Source organism: Pelodiscus sinensis, chromosome 5 (assembly GCF_052426305.1).
Source record: "Pelodiscus sinensis isolate ZL-2025 chromosome 5, ASM5242630v1, whole genome shotgun sequence".
NCBI lineage: Eukaryota > Metazoa > Chordata > Testudines > Trionychidae > Pelodiscus > Pelodiscus sinensis.
Window position 1 is genome coordinate 44,578,715 of NC_143056.1, and position 21,991 is coordinate 44,600,705.

Sequence of the window (21,991 nt, forward strand, 5' to 3'; positions counted from 1 at the left end):
GAGCCAAGAATGCTGTGGATGATGCCCAGGCCCTGGTTGAGTGGGCCGTGATAGTGGGTGCTGGTTTCCCTTTCAGATCATAGCATGTTCTGATAAATGTGGTAATCCACGAGGAGAGACATTGTGCTGACACCAGGCAACCCTTCATTCTCTCCACTATCGAGACAAAGAGCTGCGTGGACCTACGGAATTGTCTTGTCCTATCCAAATAAAATGCCAGCGCACTCTTGACATCTAGTGTGTGTAATGCCTACTCTCTCCCCCACTCCCCCGTGTGAGGTTTCGGGTAGAACACGGGCAGGTAGATCTCCTGAGACATGTGGAACAGAGAGACCACCTTGGGTAGGAAAGCTGGGTGTGGGTGCAGGGTCACCTTGTCCCTAGAGAACACTGTGTACGGTGGCTCTGAGGAGAGGGCACGCAACTCTGAGACCCTTCTTGCTGAGGTAATCGCCACTAAGAATGCCCCTTCCAAGATAGATGTCAGGTTGCGAAGCACAAGGTTCAGGTCCCATGGGGGAATGGGTTGTCTAACCTGGGGGAAAAGCCTGTCTAGGCCCTTCAGGAACCTCTTAACTATAGACAGGGTAAACACCGAGTGTCCGCCCTCCCCCAGTGAAAGGCTGCAATGCCACCAGGTGCGTCCTAACTGAGGAGGGAGCCAGACCCTGTCACCTAAGGGCAAGAAGATATTCTAAGATGCTGCTACCAGGTTTCCACTCTGCTCAGCCACCCAGGTTGAGAACCTTCTCAATTTAGCCTTATATGATGCTCTGGTGGAGGGCTTCTTACTCTCCATCAGCTCCCTTTTCACCGGGTCTGAGCAGAGGAGCTCCTCCCCTCTAAGCCACTGATCTTCCAGGTTATGATGTGCAGGGTACATAGGTCCTGATGACCAAGGAGATCCTGGCCTATGTCCTGGGTTAGCAGGTCCGGAACCTGTGGGAGGAGGATGGGTGTCCTCCACCAATAGGCTCCGGAGGTTTGTATACCAGTGCTGTTGGGGCCATGCCGGAGCGATGAGGATCAGGGTCGCCCCAAACCTCCTGACCCTTAGGAGGACCTCGGGAATCAGCAGGTAGTGTACAGGAAGCACGTTGGCCACCTCCCGACCATGGCATCCCCCTTAGATCCCAGTTCCCTCCTTCAGTACAAGCAGAACCTGGGGCACTTCTTGTGATTCGAGGCAAACAGATCGAGGAGGAGAGTACTGACCACCTCGCCCTTGAGGGACCACTTGTGGGCCGCAAATGCCCTGCTGCGCCGATCTGCCAGGGTGTTGTGCACCCCCGGCAGGTAGGTTGCCTGCACATGGATATCGTGTGCGACACGGAGCTCCCAAAGGGCTATTGCCTCTTGGCAAAGGGGAGAGGAGCGAGCACCACCCTGTCTGTTGATATAATATATGGCAGCTGTGTTGTCTATCTGAACGGACACACAGTTGCCTTTCAAGCATGGGAAGAATGCTAGGTACGCGAGCCGGACTGCTCTCAACTCCCTGACATTGATATGCAGGTGCCTCTCCACCCCAGACCACATACCTTGTGTCCGTAGCTCCTGCAGGTGGGGTCCCCAAACCGCTTCTGAGGCATCCGTTCCCAGCTGCAGCATGGGGAGGGGATACATGAACGGGACTCTGCTGCACACCTCCCTTGTCCACCAATCCAGTGCTGACAGGACCGCTGGGGGGATGGTAACTATGGTGTCCACGGGGTCCTGGGCTGGTTTGTACACTCTCGGCAGCCAGGCCTGGCATGACACAGCACGTACATACAGGCTACCATGTGGCCCAGCAGTTTCAGGCACTATCTTACCGTGGTTATAGGGACAGCCTGAAATTTCTGGACCATCCCTCTTATGGTCTGGAACCTGGGGCCCGGGAGGTAGGCTCTCTCTTTTGTGGCGTCTAGCCTTGCCCCCACAAACTCGATGACCTGTGTAGGGACAAGTGTCAACTTTGCCTTGTTCAGCCATAGACCTAGTTGCATGAAGGTCTCCCTGGCTAGGGCTACTGCTGAACCTGTTTCTGCACTCGGCCCCTGATGAGCCAGTCGTCCAGATAGAGGTAAACATGCACCCCGTTCTTCCTCAAAAAGGCCGCTACCACCACTATGTATTTTGTAAACACTCTGGAGCTATGTCTACACTCACGGCTTCTTGCGTGAGTAATATGCAAATGAGGCTAAGCGTGGCATATCGCTGAGCCTCATTTGCATACCTAATGAGCCACCATTTTTTTCAGAAGAGGCTCTTGCGCAAGAAGGAGCATCTACACTGCCCTTTCTTGCGCAAGAAAAACCCTCTTGTGCAATGCCGTTACACCTATTGCTTTTCAGGTAGAAAACCTAGCCTGATGTATTGACAAAAGTATGTACTTTTTGGTGGGAAGATTCGATGGCAAAAGAAAAACGGCAGTTTGTAACTGATGTACTACCCCATTTCAGAACTGCAGCATAACAGCTCTGGATTCCAGTTCTAGCCACATTATGGCTCTGTCAGCAGCTTCTCGTTAATTATAGTGTCTGCTTCCTGCTGTATGTCTCTCTCAACTCCTCCATACTCAAACATACTATAACCCTTTGTTAAGGGCATGTGCCTAGGCTGAAGTCACTATTCCAAGCTGCAGATCAGTTACTGTCACCCAGCAAAGTCAATGCAAGCCTGTCTGGGTGTGTTGGCTTGACATAAGAGATACATTTGCACCTTGTACCTTTTGAGACAAGAGGTTTGGTAGACACAATGTTAGAAGAAACTGTTGTGTCATTAGTGCTGGGACATTAAGATAGCCTGTTGGGGCATTGGAGAACCCTGCAATGACAAGGTGGATGAGGGAATACCTTTTATAATGGGGGGGGGGAGAGGGATTTCTCAACTGACCAGTTTCAGTGAATTCATTGTATTCATTTCTGCTATCTTCACTTTATTCTTCTCAGTTTAGTAGAAAGGAAGAGAGAGCTAGCAGAAGCATTGTTCAGACAAAATATCTGAAATGGCAAAAGATAAAAAGCACCCAGGAGAGGTGAATATGTCTCTGTAAAGCCCTAAAGGCACAGGAGGAATCTGCAGAGACCCAGATTCCTCTGAAACAGCTTGCTATAAGAAATGTATTATCAGTGTCAGGAGCATGACTCAAGCACTGAAGAAACTAGGCTCAGAGGAGAAGTGAAGAGAGCTGGGCTTTCCCAGTGGAGGACACTAACTGGCTCCTCAGAGGTAGTTAGATGCCTCCCTCCTCTCACCACTACCACTGATTTCAGTGGTAGTTACGTGCCTAAATACCTTAGATGATCTGTGTCCAGGATCTCATCTACACTGGAGGAATGTAATCACAGTTTAAACTGTTCTAACACCCATGTAGGTGAGTCAGGGTAGCACTAGTGGGAGCTGCAGAGTGAAATGAGGGTGTGTCTAAACTACACCCCTCTGCTGACAGAGGATGTAGATTAGGCATATCGCTATTGCAAATGAAGCGGGGATTTAAATATCCCGCGCTTCATTTGAATAGAAATGGCCACTGCTTTTTGCCGACACGGCACTTTGCTAGCAAAAAATGGAAGTCTAGATGGGGATTGGTTGACAAGGAAAGCCTTTTCTGACCGAGTCTGTAAACCAATCCCCGTCTAGACTGCCGCTTTTTGCCGACAAAGTGCCGCAGCTGCCACACTGGCCAGCAAGAATCCACACAAGCAGTTCCCTTGAACACTCCAGCTTTCCCTGTGCCACAACCAGAATTGCACCTTATACTGATAAGAGGTTATGAAAACCAATCTCACAAAATCTGAACAGGTTCTTCTAATCCCAAAGGACCATCCCAGGTCAATGTATACTTTAGATTTTACCCAAAAAAGCACACTGTGCCAATCTTTTAGAATCTAAAATCTAAGCCTGCGTCTAGACTGGCAAGTTTTTCCGCAAAAGCACCTGCTTTTGCACAAAAACTTGCCAGCTGTCTACACTGGCCGCTTGATTTTGCGCAAAAGCACTGACGTTCTACTGTCCGAAATCAGTGCTTCTTGCTCAAATGCTTTGATGTTCCCATTCGGGCAAAAGCCCTTTTCCGGAAATGCTTTTGTGCAAAGGGCCAGTGTAGACAGCTGAAAACTGTTTTGCGCAAAAAAGCCCCAATGGCGATCGGGGCTTTCTTGCGCAAAACCGCGTCTAGATTGGCACAGACGCTTTTCCGCAAAAAGTGCTTTTGCGGAAAAGCGTCCGTGCCAATCTAGACGCTCTTTTCCGCAAATGCTTTTAACAGAAAAACTTTTCCGTTAAAAGCATTTGCGGAAAATTATGCCAGTCTAGACGTAGCCTAAGGGTTTACAGAAAGAAAGAAAAATTGAGGGTAGAATTGTTAAAGAAATTACATTACATACACCAATCACAAAGTTCCTAGTGTAGGCTTGTAGCAGAGATGGAATAAACCGCTTAAAAGTCTCTGGTATACATCCTTTGTTAGGATGGGTCCTCAGTCCTTCTGGCCCAAATTCATAGCAAAGATGCTTCTGAAGTGATGAGCCAAAGTAAAGACAAATGGAGGAACCTTTAGGGCCTTTTTTATAATCTTGTCCATGTGAAGAGAATTCCATTGTTCTTGCTGTGTGAAGGTACCTCCCAAAATGGGATTTGTCATATGACCGAGTCACCTTTCCATGTCCTCTTTAGGCAGGTGGCCATGGGGTACATGTTTGACAATGTTTACAGCAGTGTGTATTGGCATCACTTAAGGTTTGTTGTCTGTCAAGCACTGCTAATAGATGGGTGACACCTGCAGATCTCTCTCAGAAGCAGATACTTGAAATATCAATACATAGACAATACTCATAACTTCACGTACAAAAATCATACAGTCATATGAAGCGTATAAATAGAATCCGCAAAGCACAAGCTTTCAATAGACACCTCACTTGGCCCACTCTGTACCAAATTTGAGGCAAACACACAACAGCGGGTGCAACAGTGTTCTGCATGTTCACATAAAATATCTAATATCATAGGGGTGCATGGCAGGCTTACTCATCAGATAAAGGGGGCTGAGTGTCACTCAGTGCTCATAGTCAAACTCCATAATGTCAGTAGGCTGGAGTACCTACTAAGGGTATGTCTACACTACCCCGCTAGTTCGAACTAGCGGGGTAATGTATGCATACCGCACTTGCTAATGAAGCCCGGGATTTGAATTTCCCGGGCTTCATTAGCATAAGCGGGGAGCCGCCATTTTTAAATCCCCGCTGCTTCGAACCCCGTGTAGCGCGGCTACACGGGGCTCGAACTAGGTAGTTCGGACTAGGGGTCCTATTCCGAACTACCGGTACTCCTCGTGAAACGAGGTGTACCGGTAGTTCGGAATAGGCACCCTAGTCCGAACTACCTAGTTCGAGCCCCGTGTAGCCGCGCTACACGGGGTTCGAAGCAGCGGGGATTTAAAAATGGCGGCTCCCCGCTTATGCTAATGAAGCCCGGGAAATTCAAATCCCGGGCTTCATTAGCAAGTGCGGTATGCATACATTACCCTCCTAGTTCGAACTAGGAGGGTAGTGTAGACATACCCTAAGATAGATAATGTATTGTGCCTGGCCTTTTTCCTTTTCTCAGGGTTCTAAACCTTTAGGAGAAAATACGTGGGGAGCTGGTCTTGCCATGGGGCTGAGTCAGCAGCTGTTAGGGACTCCAGCCTGGGAAGAAGACAAAATAGGGAGTAAGTTAGGTTGAGGGGAGGGGGCAGAAGGCATTTTACAGTTTGAACTAAACAGTCCTTCCCCCTACTGAGCTGTGTGTGGTTCTGGCTATTGCAACCACCCAAGCTGAGAAGTGAATAGACAGGAGGAGGGCTGGGAGTGCCGCCTGTTCGTCTCCTAGCACTGCCAGCCCTACAGGCTTTCAGAAGCAATGTTTGTTCTGACATTTAGAATAGATTAAAAATCAGTACAGGCTTTTCTGGGACATTTCAGAAGGTGAAGTTATTGATTTAAAAACTCAGCATCAGTTTTGTGAAGCAAACTCTCAGTTTCCTTTCATGAATACTAGTTCTAAGCATCTCCTTGCTTGTCAGGAAGATGTTAATCTCTGCTGTTCTCTGTGTCCGGCATTCAATAAGTCTAGAAATGAAGCTGTGGGGACAAACATGCTATGGCTGGAAGGTGTGGGTGAGTACTTAACAGATGCTTCCAAAACCATCTAATATATTTAACAACCTATTCCAGATGCATTGCCCAATGTACTGGTGGCAGGAAGCAACATCAGCAATCTCTACCACTCAAAAATCAAGATTCATGACTCAATAAATAAATAAATACATGTGGGGATGCTCTTGATTGCTTTCAGGTGCAAGTCCTCTCAAAGCTACCACCTTAACCTTTCACAGCTGTCCTGTAGCTTGCCTTGATGCCAAACTTCAGCTCCTGTGCAACATCTGAATTCCTGTGAGAAGGGCCATTCTGCTGACTGCTGAAGACAATTGGTCATAATAAATTCTGGTTCTGGTCTCAGCCCCGTAAGGGACACTAAAGGATGAGAAATTCTTGTCTCCTACTGCATGGCTGCTTCCCCACCTCTACATGCACCTCTGTTCTGCATTTTAGCTAAGGAGTCGGAGAGCTGGATTAGATTTTTCCACTTACAATGAGTTGATAAATCTGGAACTCCATCCAATTAGCCGTGAAATCTTACAATCCCTTCTTTACCCTCACATTGCCTCTGTAAGGGCATGGCTCCTTGCTGCCCTGCCCTTCTCCACCCTCATCCCTGCTAAGTGAGCCCAGCCAGGCCATGGAGGGCAAAGTTGGAGAAAATCACTAGTTCAGTCTGGGTGCAATATAAATACCTAGACATGGTGGTGACATCACAGAATAGCTGCCATAAGAATGAAATGCCCCTGAACATTGACTCTGTAAGACTGGCCTCGAGGTATATGCTGGTAGAGCATGAATGCCAAAGATGACATGGGGGCTCTGCTATGGTGCTAGGCAGGTACTGACTCTGCCAAGAGAACACCCTAATGGGGAGGCTCTTCTCTATCAGAACACTCTGTCCTCCCTTGCAAATCTTCCCAGAGTAGCTCTTCAATTGCTGCCCATCCAAAGGAAGGTAATGGAAGAGTTGGGGTGGGGGATCCCATTGCTGTGAGAGGAAGGAGCCCATAGAACATGGTATTAAAGCAGCAGCTCTTGCAGTTGCACTCACTCCACCAGCTTTCTCTATGTATCAGCAAAAGTGAAATGAAATTGTGTCCGCTGCTGGCTATGGAGAGCTTGTAGCCTCTAATCAGGGCAGATATGGCATTTCTTATCTGTTATATAAAACGGCACTGCGCTTCAATCCATCCAATTATTTTTTCCAATAAGTGTAAGTGAAGGGGGAGGGGAAACTGACAGAGCGGGGCCAGGAGAACTTATTAGACTCAGCAGTGAGCTGGCAGCACAGGGACAAGCTGCACCTGGCCAAGCAGCTGCCTTTGCTCTGTACAGGTATCCTGTTAGGCAGATATCTTGCCCTGGGCACTTATTTCATCAGAACCAGTCAAGGAGGTGCCCATTGCTGAAGGGAGCACTGCTGTATGAGGAGTATTGGGGAGATCCCCTAGTCAGCAAAGGAGTCAATGGTGAAGGGCTGATATGGTCAATGGACTCTATGCAAGGATCTCTTCTGAACTCTCCATAATGGGACGGTCAATGTGCCCCACCCAAACACTCCCCATAAGAAAAAAAATGTCCAGGGAAACAAAGAGGGCTATTACTGTCTTGGGCTAGTGAAGTCGCTATGTGTTGTCCTTTTACTGAAACTCGGTGGGGGTTTTTTGGTTGGCCATCTTCCAGTACCAAAAGAAAGGAGAAGGATGATGAGAAATGATGACCTGGAGACTCACAGTCCCCAGAGACAATGAAGAAAGGCTAATGCTCAGTGATCCTCAGTGTGAGCTGAGCCAGAGCAGGCCAAGCTAAGGAAAGAGCAGGAGGCTGGCTGAGCAGAGTTGGGGAGCAGAGTCATGCCAGATAAGGACACCAAGAACCAGAGAAGCAGCCTGAGTGGGACCAGAGAAGCAGCCCAGGGAGCTGAGCTGGAGAGAGAGCGGCAGCAGCAGTGCTGGGGATGGAGCAGTTCAGAACTGGGTGTGGTAAGCAGCTGGGGAGAACAAGCTGGAGCCTGGGCAAAGGGCCCGGTGCAGGGAGATGCCACCAGCTAAACGTTCTGGCAGGCTGGACTTGGAGAGGGATCGTAACCTGGCTGGGAGGGCCACCTCTGGGGAAAAAAGGTCCTACCACCTAGGCCTGAGGGTGTGTGGCCACTTCTAGAGCAAGTGTCCGATTCGCTGCTCTCCAGCAGCACAGCCAGGGCCTGGGACATGGGCGGAACAGACTGTGTATTTCCTTACATTACAGAGATAGCTGTTATGTGTTTCCCTTTAACCTTTCCCATTTTTCCTTATTTTTTTTTAAATTGATTGCTGTTTAATAAATCGTATTTGCTTAGAACTGTATGCAATGGTGAGGGAAGCAACCAGTATGGAGCAAGTATTCTGGAAAGGGAACGTCCTAGCCCCTGCCCTAAGTGACCATGACAAGATTGGGGGTTGAAGCTCCCCAGGAACCCTGGGATTAGCCTTGTTTGGGGTACAAGGACTTTGCCACCCTCCAGAGTGGAAGGGGAGTCCTTGAGGTCAGGCAGGACTCTAGGTAAAGGGTGTATGAGCAAGGACTGCCACTAGCCAATTCCTTCATAGTAATGTACAAGTCAGAATAGTTCTCCACAATAGTGAGACCATTTCCCCGCTTCCATGTGGCCATGTTTTGCCCAGTTTGTTGGGTGGAAGGGAACTCTGCACCAGTTTATTGCTGTGGAGTTGTTATTTGGGGTTTCAGCAGTGGCGCAAGGGTTGCCATGAAGGAATTGTGGCAGCAGCCTGCAGCTTAACAGTCTCTTCCCCTGAGCTGCCAGCATGGGCATTCATCACAAGAGGAACCCGCAGGCCTCTGGCACACACAGGTGCAACTGCATTCATAGAGAGGGGAGGAAAGGTTTGGGGTTCACTGAAGGGTTTTAGCAATGCCAGCAGAACGATTCCTCCAAGTTACACTTATACCTGAGGGAAAAACAGAGAATATGGACTGTGAGAAGACAACATTGGCTGTTATAGGAGCACCTCCGTTTTACAGAGATCTAGTCATAAAATAAATAGAGGGGGAACCTCAGGCAAGGGAAGAAAAATATGTAATTGGAGAACGACACAGGGAAGGGTCAAGCAGAAAAAAGAACAGAAGAAAAGGCTCAAAGGGAAGAGATTCTAGTGTGGGAGAGAGGAACAGGGCAAACAATTAGTGTTTGGAGAAAGAAAGAATGTAATGAAAGATGCTGCTTTTCAGAGAAAAAGGAAGAGTAAAATAAGGAAAGCAATAGCACAGTCTGCAAACTACGTAAAGATGGAAAAACATGCCAGAAATGGGTGGTGAGGGAAGAATAGGATACATGAGAAAATCCCCATTTTAGATTAGTGACTCATTCATTCTGCCTCTCTATTTACTTGACCTTCCTTGATAGATTCCTGTATCTTCGTATATTTGAGGAATTGATGGGAGAGGATAACTATTTTGGGCACTTATCCCATGCTATATTAATATTGGTGGCTACACTTGATATGGGAGTTAACTAATTAGGGAAGGGACACAAAACAACTTAAATGTCACCATATAGCCCCCCTCACTACAGTTCACTAGCTACTGGATCCATTAAAACCCCAGCACACGATAGTCTTGGCCAGTGAAAAAGTGTTCAAATGTTGGCAACCAACGCACAAACTCCAGCACAAGCATTTGGGTTCAACTTCTGGTACAAGGACAGAGGAAGGGGCTGGTAGGGACAGAGAGCTCCAACCCCTTTTGATTTGAAATAAACCAGAAGTCCCCTGAGGTCAATCTTTCAGGCCACTCAGGAGTGAAAGTAAACGAGTGCACCCTGTACACACCTCTAGCAAGAGCTGGCTGAGCTGCGGCAAAAGCCAGCAGGGAGCTATTTAAAGAGCTGGCAGGGACCCAGGTTGCAACAGGACAGTACCTGAAAGAAATTTTAAGTTACTTTCACCACTGAGGCCACCCCCAAAATTCCCTGGGTGACCTGGTAGTGAGTGAGGGCAGGTCCACCCTCATTTGGATGGATGGCCAGATGTGTAGACCAACTGAGTCTGCGTGTAGCTCTGAGAGGCAGGTGCTATTCCTACTGCTCATATCTCGGCTCTGAATTCCAGCAGCGTTCATCCTTTCTCAGCCTCATTCAAAGACACAGCGGCAAAGCTAAAGATAGAATTGGGGACAGTGCTATTAGTCACCAGAGATTTCAGAGCTCATTAGTGTTCAAAGCAGCCCAAATCAGGCCTCGTTTTCTTTTCCCTCACACCTTATTGCTAACCCTCTGCACTATTCACCCTGACCCCAAGTCACTGGGGTGCTGACTCTATAACGTGACAGAACATTCCTGGAAGAAAGCACAGCAGGGATTCGACTAGTATTTCTGTCCTTTCATGTTCCTCATTATTTGTGTAACTCTGGCAACACAGAATCATCAAATGATGGGGGTGGGAGTGAGCCATTGCCACAAACCCCTCTGCATCACTGAAATGACTTTGGCAGTTTTGTCTTCTACACTGCATCCTGGGATCTGTGACCATCTCCTTCCATGTTACTCCTCTTGTTGCTCCTGCCAGGTGGCCTGGCTTCTTTCTTACACCTTTCAGACTATAAGCCCTTTGGAGCAGTGACTGTCTCATTTGATATCTTGTACACAGTGTCCAGCATGTTGTTGGCACTTAACCAATAACAATAATTCTTCTCTGAGGCATTTGATGGAACTTGTCCAGCTTTTCACAGGAGTTATGAAACTGCCCAAAAGGAGATCAGAATCCAGTTATCCAAGCCCTTTGTCCTCCTGGTAGTGAGAGCAAGCTGCAAATGCCAGTACCTTTGTTCAGGTCAGAAAGGGCATGTCTACACAGCAGGGCTGAAGTCGAATTAAGCTATGTAGCTTGAGCTACATCAATTGTGTAGCTTAAGTCAAAATAGCTTAACTCAGCTCTTGGCGCTGTCTACACAGCAAGACATCGAAGGAAGAGCACTCTTCCTTCGACTTCCCTTACTCCTCGTAAAATGAGGGTTACAGGAGTCAGAGTAAGAAGTCCTCCAGCTCAACAGTATTTTGAAATAAAGGCTTTAACGGTGTGTCTAAACTACACCCCTCTGCCAACAGAGGGGTGTAGATTAGGCACTTCGAAAGTGAAAATGAGCCCGGGATTTAAATATCCCGGGCTTCATTTGCATATTCAAGTTTGGGCGCTGTGCTGATCACGTACCCTTTCGAAAGTGAAAGTAAAATCTGCCGTGGCTCATTTGCACTTTCTAAGTGCCTAATCTACATCCCCCTGTCGGCAGTGTTATTCTGAAATAACACTGCTGTGTAGACATACTCCCAAACAGTGCTATGACATGGCCTGGGAGGTAGGAGCCACCACAGGTAGAAGCTCCTGAGTGCTAACACCTGCTGTGACCCTGATTTCTCTATAGCAAATTTCTTCTGTTAATGTTCAAATATTAACACTTGATGTAAAAAAAGAAAGTACAAATGGAACAGCTGAGAATCCCTCTTATTAGCAATGTAGCCATCTTATCAGACTTTAGACTATCTATCTATCTGGGCAGCCCATCACCATGATATCTATGAAAAGTAAATACCAAAATTCCATGTAAAAGGTAAAAAAAGGTAATAATACAGAAATGCAATCAGTGGCATCCGAGCAAAACAGTTATTCCACTATCACATTTTTCAGCTCCTCACTGCTCATTAAAATAGTGCCAATTAAAAAACTCTCTAAATCAAAAGGAACTTAATGTAATTTAAAGATTAACATTCATAGATTCACTAGTTAATTTGGAAACAGCCTTCAGTGAAGAATTCTCCAGCTTCTCAATTTTACCAATGGAAAAATAAAAGTCTGTTAATCCAAGTCATAAAATTAAAAAATACTGCTCTTCATTATTTAATTGCTAGATATGTGGTATGTGAATTTTCCTCTCATCCTTTAAACTACTGACTTCAGGGCTGAAAACTGCAACTATTTCTCTCTGATTGAGGACAGCTGAAGTAGCATTGGGGAAAGCCAACACCTTTCCTTTGGGAAGTAAAGTAGCAGCCTACAAATCCTGATTCTGAACAACTGGATCCAAGGGAAGTATTGCCATTGACTTTAACAGGAGCAGGATCAAGCTCTTTGCAAGGGAATTTTTAATATCTGATCTTGTTCAGAGGCAATAATAAACAGCACAAGAAGAGCACACTTAGAAATGTAGTGCTGTTCCATACTCTGTAGGGGTGGCTATGCTGCTATTGTACCAAGAAACACTCAATAAGAAGAAATACATAGGGTTTTCACATAGGTGTTTCTGATTGCTTGTTTGTTTCTAAAACATCTTTTTGTATAAGGGTTAAATCAATTAAAAGTGCATTTAGTTTAGAATACTCTGACTGAACAACAAGGAAATTAACAAAACCAAAGTGTAAATATCAGAATGAGTTCCCAATGACCCCTCGGCTCTTAGCTAATGATGGTCTTTGAGTCTATTAGATTAGGATTCTTTTTCCATTAAAGAGGCAGACTTTTGCTGACCCCCAGCCTGCCTACAGAAGCACTCAGAGAGTCACACCTTGTCTCTGGTCTGACTAATGCTGCTGACACTGACTCAAAAGGAACACCAGGCTGAACAAAATCTTATTTTTTGAGAATCGATGGCTCCTGAGGGGTTGCTACAGATGAACAGTTATGCATTATTTATCCCATGTCCCTTAATACCTCTGGGCACTGCACCAAGAAGCCTGGTGGGGAAGAAAGATTTTTTGGGGATGAGTGAAGTGCTAAGAATTGTGGCCTTTAATACCTGGCCATGGCTATCTGAGTCAACAGATGAACCTGAGCAGTCCCTCCCTCTCCCCACCCCCATTATTTCCATGTGACATATTGTTAAGAGTGAAAATAACCCAGGACAACAACAGTGCTATTTCATACCAAAGCTCCTTAGGTCAGATCTAATAGTGCAAATGTTCATAGGATGCCAAAGGAAAATAGCCTATATGTGCTGGCTTAAATTCCAGTGGAAGCTCCTTATAAAACAATATGGCTGTGTCTAGACTGCATCCCTTTTCCGTAAAAGGGATGCAAATTAGACACATCGCAATTGCAAATGAAGCGGGGATTTAAATCCCCCCCACTTCATTTGCATAAAAATGGCTGCCACTTTTTTCCGGCTCGGAGCTTTGCCGGAAAAAAGCGCCAGTCTAGACGGGGATCTTTCGGAAAATAAACCCTTTTCCGAAAGATCCCTTATTCCTCTTAAAAATTCCTATATCCCTAGCAAAACAAGAGTAAACTGGCCTGTTCCACTGCATATGGACCTGAAGGGAGGGGGACTGACCATCATCCCAACAAAAGACAAGAGCTTAAAATAAATGTATTTAATATAATTTCTGTGTGTAAGTCCCTCCTACCTGACATCTTAATTGCTTACTAGAATAGCTTTCTCCAGAGCACACACAGGGAGTGGCTGTTCTAAGTCCTAAATAACATACAAGAACTGGTTCAAGTAACTTTAGCTGAGTCACTAACAGTGACCACAATCAGAGACATTCAGTGTCCTCAGGAGAGGGATTGTGCCAAAAACAGTGGCACTAAATTTCAGAATGGGTGATTTAATAAAGAAAATGAGGCTAGTAAAAGAGACACTCATGTTAAAAGTAAGGAAATTGAAATAGCTAGATTCTGCACAAATGTTACTTAATCAACCAGAAGAGTACTGGAGAAAGCACAAGATGGGGACTGCTGACCTTGCAGAGGAGCCAGATAAGAGGGGACATGATAAAAGGTTACAGAATAATGAATGTTATAGGAAAGAGGGATTGTGAACTTCTCTTGTTCCTTTTTCAGAACAAGGGAACAGTCAAGGCAACTAAAAGGAAGCAAATATAAAATGGACACCAAGGAATACTTTTTCGTGTATCAAATAATGAACCAACGGGACTCACTGCCCCATGAATTTTAATCAGAAAGCTTATACCCCCACAAGTTCCATCTCATAAGCCAGCTTCTAACTATTGGAGTTAGGAAGAAAACCGCCTATAGGAATTATTCCATAACTGCCAGCTGCAGAGTTCTTGTCATTTCTCTGAAGTCTCTGGTAGGAGTTACTTTCAGAGACAAAGCCTGGGCTAGAAGGTGCACCGCCCTCACATGATACTATGACCTTTGCTCTCCTCCTGTGTTTCTAAGGGCAGGTGCCTCCTGCCCAGGCAGCTGAAGCATGCTAGCAGGGCTCTGAACTAGCACACTACCAATAGCAGTGTGGATGTTGGGACCCAGGCTCTCAAGCCCAGGGATCAGCTTGCCTTGAGAACCCAAGCTTCCGCCTGGGCAGCAGTGTTCGCACTACTACTTTTAACATGCGAGCTCAATCCCCTCCCACTGGGACACTCACTCTCAGCTGCAGTGTAAGCAAATCCAATACCCTTAGTGAGGCCAGTAGCAGGGTTTCCTCAGAGCTTTGTCCCCAGGGTGCCTATTTCATCTTGAACAAGAATCTAGTTCCACACCCCATTCTTACCGCTTGTTGCCCTCACTTGTGGCTTCACACCTGTTATTAGATTGTCAGCTCTTTGTGGTGTGGCTTCCTTCAGCCTGTAGAAATAATAATAATAATAATAATGAATATTGAAAGTTTCTCTCCCCCAGAACACCAAAGTCATGTAGCTGGGGCAGGGAACCATCCACAATGAGGGGACTCCCACAGTTTCTGCTAGGGGTATAATAGTGTAGTTGATTAACCAATAAGCAAAAGCTCACAGGTTATTGCTATAGACTATACACATTTTCCCCCCACCCTTGCCAGTACATTTTTTAGCAGGCTGGCCAGCAGCCCGGCTCAGTCTTGGCTTGTGCCGGGTCTGGGACCTATCCCTGCTGCAGCTCTGCATTTAAAGTGTATTAGGAGCCAGGTGGACAAGGAGCCCAGCTCAGTCTTGGCTTGTGCCAGGTTTGGGAGCTCAGTTCCCCACGCCCTGAATAGAGGCTGCTGCCACCTCACACTGCTGCCTCTGTATTAGAGGCAGCGGTGTGGGGTGACAGGCAGCTGGTCTGCGAGGAGAGCTGGTTTGTAAACTGGCTCCCCTCATGGACCAGCTCCTGCCTGGCACCCGCAATGCTATCTCTGATACAGAGGTAGCAGCATGGAATGGCAGGGGGCTCCTCAGGAGTGGGACCAGGCCCCACCCCTGGGGTCTACAGAATAGTCAAGTAACCAATAAGAATTTATTAAATTGACTATTCAATTAACTGATATTTAACATCCCTAGTTTCTACCTGGCTTAAACTGCAGTCCTTTTGCCACTTACAGGCTAACAGGAGTTTGGCAAACTGTTTACTGCTGGTTTGTCAGCTTGACAGCAATTTTTTCTTGATGGCCTGTCAGCTGCTGATAACAGTAACATCCTCATGCTTTGGAGCACAAGCCCCAGCATAATAAATCCCAAGCTGTTGTCTAAGGTTGAGCGGCAAGGAGAGATGAAATCAGGGTCTTGGCTGTTGTGGATTTATTTTACAGACAGACTGGGAGAAGCGGTCAGCAGAAAACTGGTGGCTCGTGACATCTCTAATCCCACTGCTGAGAGCAGCCTAGCAGATGCATCATAGCATTTATGGGCATCTGGGATTAGGGAGTGAGGTATGTGACCCTTCTGAGAAAGAAAGGAGGAAACAAAGAACTCAGAGAAGCTCTCTAAGAAGAGAACATGGCATCTGCCATTGCAAATGTTACACAGGTGGCCATATGAGTCATTCAGAAGCAACATGTTGATGTAAAACTCTGGTGTGCCCAAAGGGCTGAAGCTGAGAGCAGAAGAGGACCCTTGGTACCCTTCCCATCTGAAGCTGGCAATGGTATGTGGCACAGACTGAGAGACTTGGTGCTCCCCCAGTCTGAAGCTGGGAGTGGCTAAGGGCTGAAGCAGGAACCCTGGCACACCCCCATCCCCTTCCCCGGGTTCTCCACAGACAGGGACTGCTCCAGACAAGAGCAACCCCTGTCTGGAGCAGGACCTCTGTGGGGCTGGAGCAGCCCCATGCCCACAGCAAGTGGGGAGTGCTCCAGCCCCCTCTGATTACCAGTTAATTGGAACTGGTAAGCATCCTCTGTTATGAGGACTAAGTAAGTTGTCCCATGAAATTGTGAGATAGTTCTGGATGATTCCCAGGCCCTGGGTAAAATAGGGCTATATCTACACTGCAAAGTAATAGGTCTTGCATCCTGGATCTCATCTTGAATTCAGGTTGGACCCCTAGCACTGCAGTGTCATGGGGCCCTAGGCCTGGGTTAATGCAATTGCAGTATAGTTGCATGTGGGGCCCCTATAGTGCCCAAACCCATCCCTATTGGTAGAGGATGGTGGGAAGAATTCTTAGAGGGGTCACATGACACATTTTGCTTCTGGTCATGTGTCTATCTTGACCCCAGAAGTACTACCTCCAAGGGTGGGGTTTCCTGTGGCAGGTGGGTGGGGCCTAAGGAGTCAGGGGAATGGCTAGCAGTTTTGGGGGCGTGACTAATGTGTCCCTATTTTTGGTTCCGAAAATATGGTCACCATATCTATAATAAATCCAGTGCTCCAGTAACAGAAGTTTTGTTTGCTCAACCAGAGGGACTGGTGTGTCTTTCCTGAGGGGCAGAATGAGTTTGGTTACAGTCACACATGAGCTATATGAATAAGCAGGGCTCGCTGAGCGGCAGCAAGCCCTGCTCGCCAGCCGCACGGTTCTGCGCTCTGCGCATGGGCAGATCGCTCCGCGCTGGCTCTCCCGGGGTGTAATCTACTCGCCCCAGGCGAGTAGATTACACTATTTGTCGAGCCCTGTGAATAAGCATCTCTGATTTCATTTAAGGAAGAATGTACCTGTGGTTTGTTAGTCTGTTTCAGCAGCACTGCACCTCACATACTATTATCATTTTTATATTATATATTTATTCCCCAAAAGTGGCAATTATTAGATCATTGGAAAATAATTAACTCACTGATCATGAATATTTCTGCATGATATATATACACATGGTATGTTCAAAGAGTTAGGGGTATGTGCTAGAATTAAGTTCTTAAAATGTGCTTGGTAAGGAATGCATATACGCAGCCTGTCTTAGACAAATGTATATTTTCTCGTCTGACTGACCACCCTGCAGCCAAAGAAGAGACATTTACAGGCAAGGCAAACAAAGCCATCAAACTAGTGAAAAGGGGACATAGCCTTCTAACTATATAAAAACTGGATATGATCCTCTAATGCGGGGGTGGGGAACTTTTTTGGGTTGAGAGCCACCTACCCACAGAAAAATTAGTCAGGGGCCACACATAAGTAAGAAGCAAAGAAGCCCTCAGTTGAGAAGAAAGATACTCCAACACTCCCCACATTCCCCTCATATGCCAGAGCTTAGGGGAGCCCACGCTAGTAGATTTTTTTGTGCTCCAGTCTCATGGTGGGGCAGCAGGGGGGCTGGAGCACCAGTGCAGGCTCCCCAATTCTGGGGGGACCTCTGAGCCTCAGGGTTCGGATCCAGACAAGCTGTGGGCCACATCTGGCCCCTGAGCCTGAGGTGCCCCACTCCTACTCTAATGATAAGCAATCAGATGAAGTCACTGTACACAATATTACTATAGTATAAACATGTTTCAAGTAAGGTCTTTTACAAAAGCTTGAGACACACTGGTGATTAATAACAGACATTTCACAGTAACACTGTATGAGGAATTATGGATACTCATTGTTATTATGCCTTAAAGCAATGTCTCTCAACTTTTCTAGACGACTGTACTCCTTCCAGGAGTCTGATTCATCTTGCGTTCCCCAGGTTTCGCCTCACTTAAAAACTACAGACATAAAAATAAAAAAGTGTCACAGCATACTATTACTGAAAAATGGCTACTTTCTCATTTGATCAAATAATTCTAAAACAAATCAATAAGAACATAAAAATTGTACTAACATTTCAATGTATAGTACAGAGCAATAAACAAGTCATTGTATGAAATTTAGTTTGTAGTGACCTCGCTAGTGATTTTTATGTAGCCCATTGTAAACCTAGATAAGTTGATGTACCCTCAGGAAGACTCTGCATACCTCCATGGGGTGCCCAGACCAAACAGGGAATTTCACCCAGACATCAGGGAAGGCAGCTATCTACTGTCTCTAGTGCAAATTAAGCAGTTTGGAATAGCAACAATGGAAGCTCTATTTACATATGAATCTGCAGGGGGGATGGGAAGTCTACAGGAAGGGAAGAACAAGTGAAAGCCTCAGGGCCATCCCTACCAATACATAAAATACACAGTTGCATGAGGCACCATGAAATTTGGGGCACCACATTGCCCCATATTTCATGGTGCCTGGGCAGCTGTGTAAGGCGCGGCACCAGCCCCATCTCCCATCCGCCCTCCCTGCAGGCTGTACCCAGCAGGGCCATTTATAGGGAAGTGCAGGGGCCTGGGGCAACCCTCCTCTGCTCCACCTCTTCCTGCCCCTGACAGGGTTGCCAGGTATCCGGTATTGACCTGGACAGTCCGGTATTTTCACCTCCTGTCCAGTAAAAAAATGCAGAAAATACCAGACACCTAAGATGTCCGGTATTTTCTGATTTTTTTCCCTGACAGGAGGTGAAAATACCGGACACCTGGCAACCCTACACACACTCAGCAACCAGGCCCAGCCCTTGGATCCCCCGCTTACCTGGTTCCGCAGGGAAGCTGTCTTTCGGCTCGATCAGGAAAAAAAGATGGCTGCCGGCAAAAAGCTTCAAAGGCTTTTCTTAAACGGGCCATGCTGTTTTATTTTTTAAGCTTAATAATTCCTGGAGCACCTATTTTTTTCTGCTCACCAACTTTGGTCTCCCTCCCCCCCCAGAACAGAATTTTTTCCCCAATGTTTTTTTTTGGGGGGGGGTCAGAATTTTTAGTTAAACCATCTGACAACCTTAGCCCCTGTCCCACCCCATGCTACACCTTCCCCCAACACCCTTGAGCAACACAGCCTAAGGGATTAGGTGGGGGCCTGGTGCTTGCAGCATTCACTGATGGCAGGAGAGGAAGCAAAATGACCCAGCCCCAACCCCAGTCTACTGGTCCACTGGCTCCCAGCCATGTTGATCTGCTTCCCACCACTGGTGAGTGCAGGGGATAGTCCCATTCCTTTCACCAGTCCCCTCCCCCAAGCAATGCGACTGGGAGCTAGAGAAGTGGAGTTGGCTGGGGCCAGGTCGCTCCTCTTCCCAGCACTTCCAGTGAGTGCAGGGGTGGGCACAATCCCTGCTGCCTCTATGCCCTGCTTCTGCTCCCTGCAGCTCTGCTCCCACAGCCCCATATGGAGTGAAGGTGTTTAGGCTGTGCAAGTATGTAGAATGCCAGAACTGCTAGGGATGGTCCTGGCAGCCTTCTTGTCCCTTGTAGTGGGGTCAGTGAAATCTGGAAAGACAGGATGGTGTCTGCAACCCCAGCAGGAGAGAGAAACTTGGTCTGGGCTTACTTTTCAACAAATACTTTTCAGAGATGTCCGGGGATATAAAACCAAGGGAGGAAGGAACCCCATAGTGATCTGTCACTGAATCCTTCAGCCGTGGGGGTCAAAGTCTTGGGGAGCTGAGTTTAGATGAGAAGCTGCTTACACAAGATTGTAACTTGCAGAAGTTGAACTCTAGTTGTATTTGTGCTTTTGTTTGCTGTGACCCCTTCTATCTTTGTTCCTCCTGCTCTGTGTCACTTCCTCCCATGTCCTTTTCTTAAATAAACTCATTTTACTCTTGCTATAAACCAATTCAGGACTGTGATTGAAATAAGAGTGTTTATCAAACCCCAGTTAAATAATGAGCTGCAGTGTATTATCTCTTTACAGGAGTAATGAACTTAATTACATCTGTGCATGTTCCAGGAGAGGCCTAGACACTGCAGGGTGCTGTAGGAGCATAGGTTCACTGATTGTTACTTGCAAGGCATAGTTTGGACTGGCAGGGTCCTGAATGGTATGCTGGCAAGGCAGATAAGCTGGTGTGTCAGGGAGCTGTCATGCATCTTAGCAGTAGCAAAACTCTCACTTGATGGGGTAGAGATTAGGAACACAGTAACTGAGAACCTCATCACACTGGTAGATGATTTGGGGAAAATTCAGGACTAGAGGGTGTTGGGGTCCCTCTGCACACAGTAACAGGGTGGTGGATGCCAGGTTGTGACCTGCAGGCTTGTAGGCTGGCTGTTGGAATCAAGGCTGTATAGAACTGAAAGCACTCAGAATCACTAGGAAGGTGTTAACACAGCCCCTGATTGGTCAGGGTGGAACTGCAAACTGTCACAGTACCAAACTTGAGTTACCAAACCCTAGTTACTGCAAATTCAGTGCTACGTGCAGAACAGCAGTCTCTCCCTGACATTGAAAATCTCTTTACTTTTTAGTGGTGAGGCAGAAATTTACCAGCACTGAGCTATGATGGGCATAAGGGAGGAGAGACTCTAAGGGTGTGTCTAGACTACAGGGTTTTGTCGACAAAAGTGGACTTTTGTCGACAAAACTATACCTGCGTCCACACTGCCTTTGAGTTATGTCGACATAACGTCGACAAAACTCAGCAGTTTTGTCAACGTATGTAAACCTCATTCTACGAGGAATAACGCCTTTTGTGGACAGAGTTCTGTCGATAGAAGGCATTATTGCATCTACACTGTCCTTTGCATCCACACTGTTATGTCGACAAAGTGGCTTGCTTTGTCAACAGACCTGGATGTAGTCTAGACGCTCTTTGTCAACAGAAGCTTTGTCGACAGTATCTGTTGACAAAACTTCTGTCGACAAAACTCTGTAGTCTAGACATACCCTAAGAGCTGCCAATGAAAATGACAAATAATGGGTTGGCATCAACTTTGTTCCAGGTATCATTTGGTCTAAGCCACTGTACCTGAAAATGTGAGTTAGTACGTTCTTTTTCAGGGGTTACTGAACTGTTGCAGGTCCATCATCAAGCTGTTAAGGTGAGAAGTTACAGACATAGCAGACTTAGTGCTGGTCTGATTTTTGGACTTGGGCCACATGAGCAGACACAGAAAATCAGAACAGCTCCCACCCTGTTATTCCAGATGCCAGGAACTCTCAGTTCAGTCTGGGTGTCTATAAAGGGGTCTTATGCAGTGTGGTTGTAGATGTGTTGGTCCTAGGAGAGAGCTACTCAACTTTGGAAGCCCTGGGGCCCACAATGATATACTCAGCACATGCCAAGGGCTGCAACTTAAATGTAGTTGCATATACATGCAAATATATGCAAATTGATTCTTTCACACTGACAGGCATGAATACAAAGATTAAGGCAAGACTATACATCACGCAGGCCCTATTTAAGTCAGTTCTGCTGATATTAATAAAATGCAATATTTACCCAAATTCCACCCATATAACAGCACTTTTAATGAGCAAACACAGTCCAGGAATTTAACTACTAAGACGCATAGCATCAGAAAACCATTATACTGACTCGCCGTTATGGAGCGTGTTCCCAGTGGAGGTCATATTCAAAGGATCCCACCCGTGGGCTGCATGTTAAGTAGCCCTGTCCTAGGAGATTAGTGAGATAAGGTGTGTATTACCTCCCCCATCTTGTCTCTCTGTTATGGGATCTTTGCATTTTTATTTCACTTTCTTTAGGGTGAGCTGCTACACTCTCTTTATACCATCCCCAACAGAACGCTGCATGTAGATGATATTGCTCTAAATTAATGGTTCTCTGCATTTATTGATTGTATCATTCCTCCTCCCCCCCCCCGCCTTCTTTGTGTTGGTAGTAGTGTACACCTCCACCCCGGGCACATGGCCAGTAGCCACCACTCTGGAAGAGAAGAGTGCAGTGACTGCTGGCTGGGCATCCCACTCCAAAGGCAGTGAAGCAGCAGCAGAGAA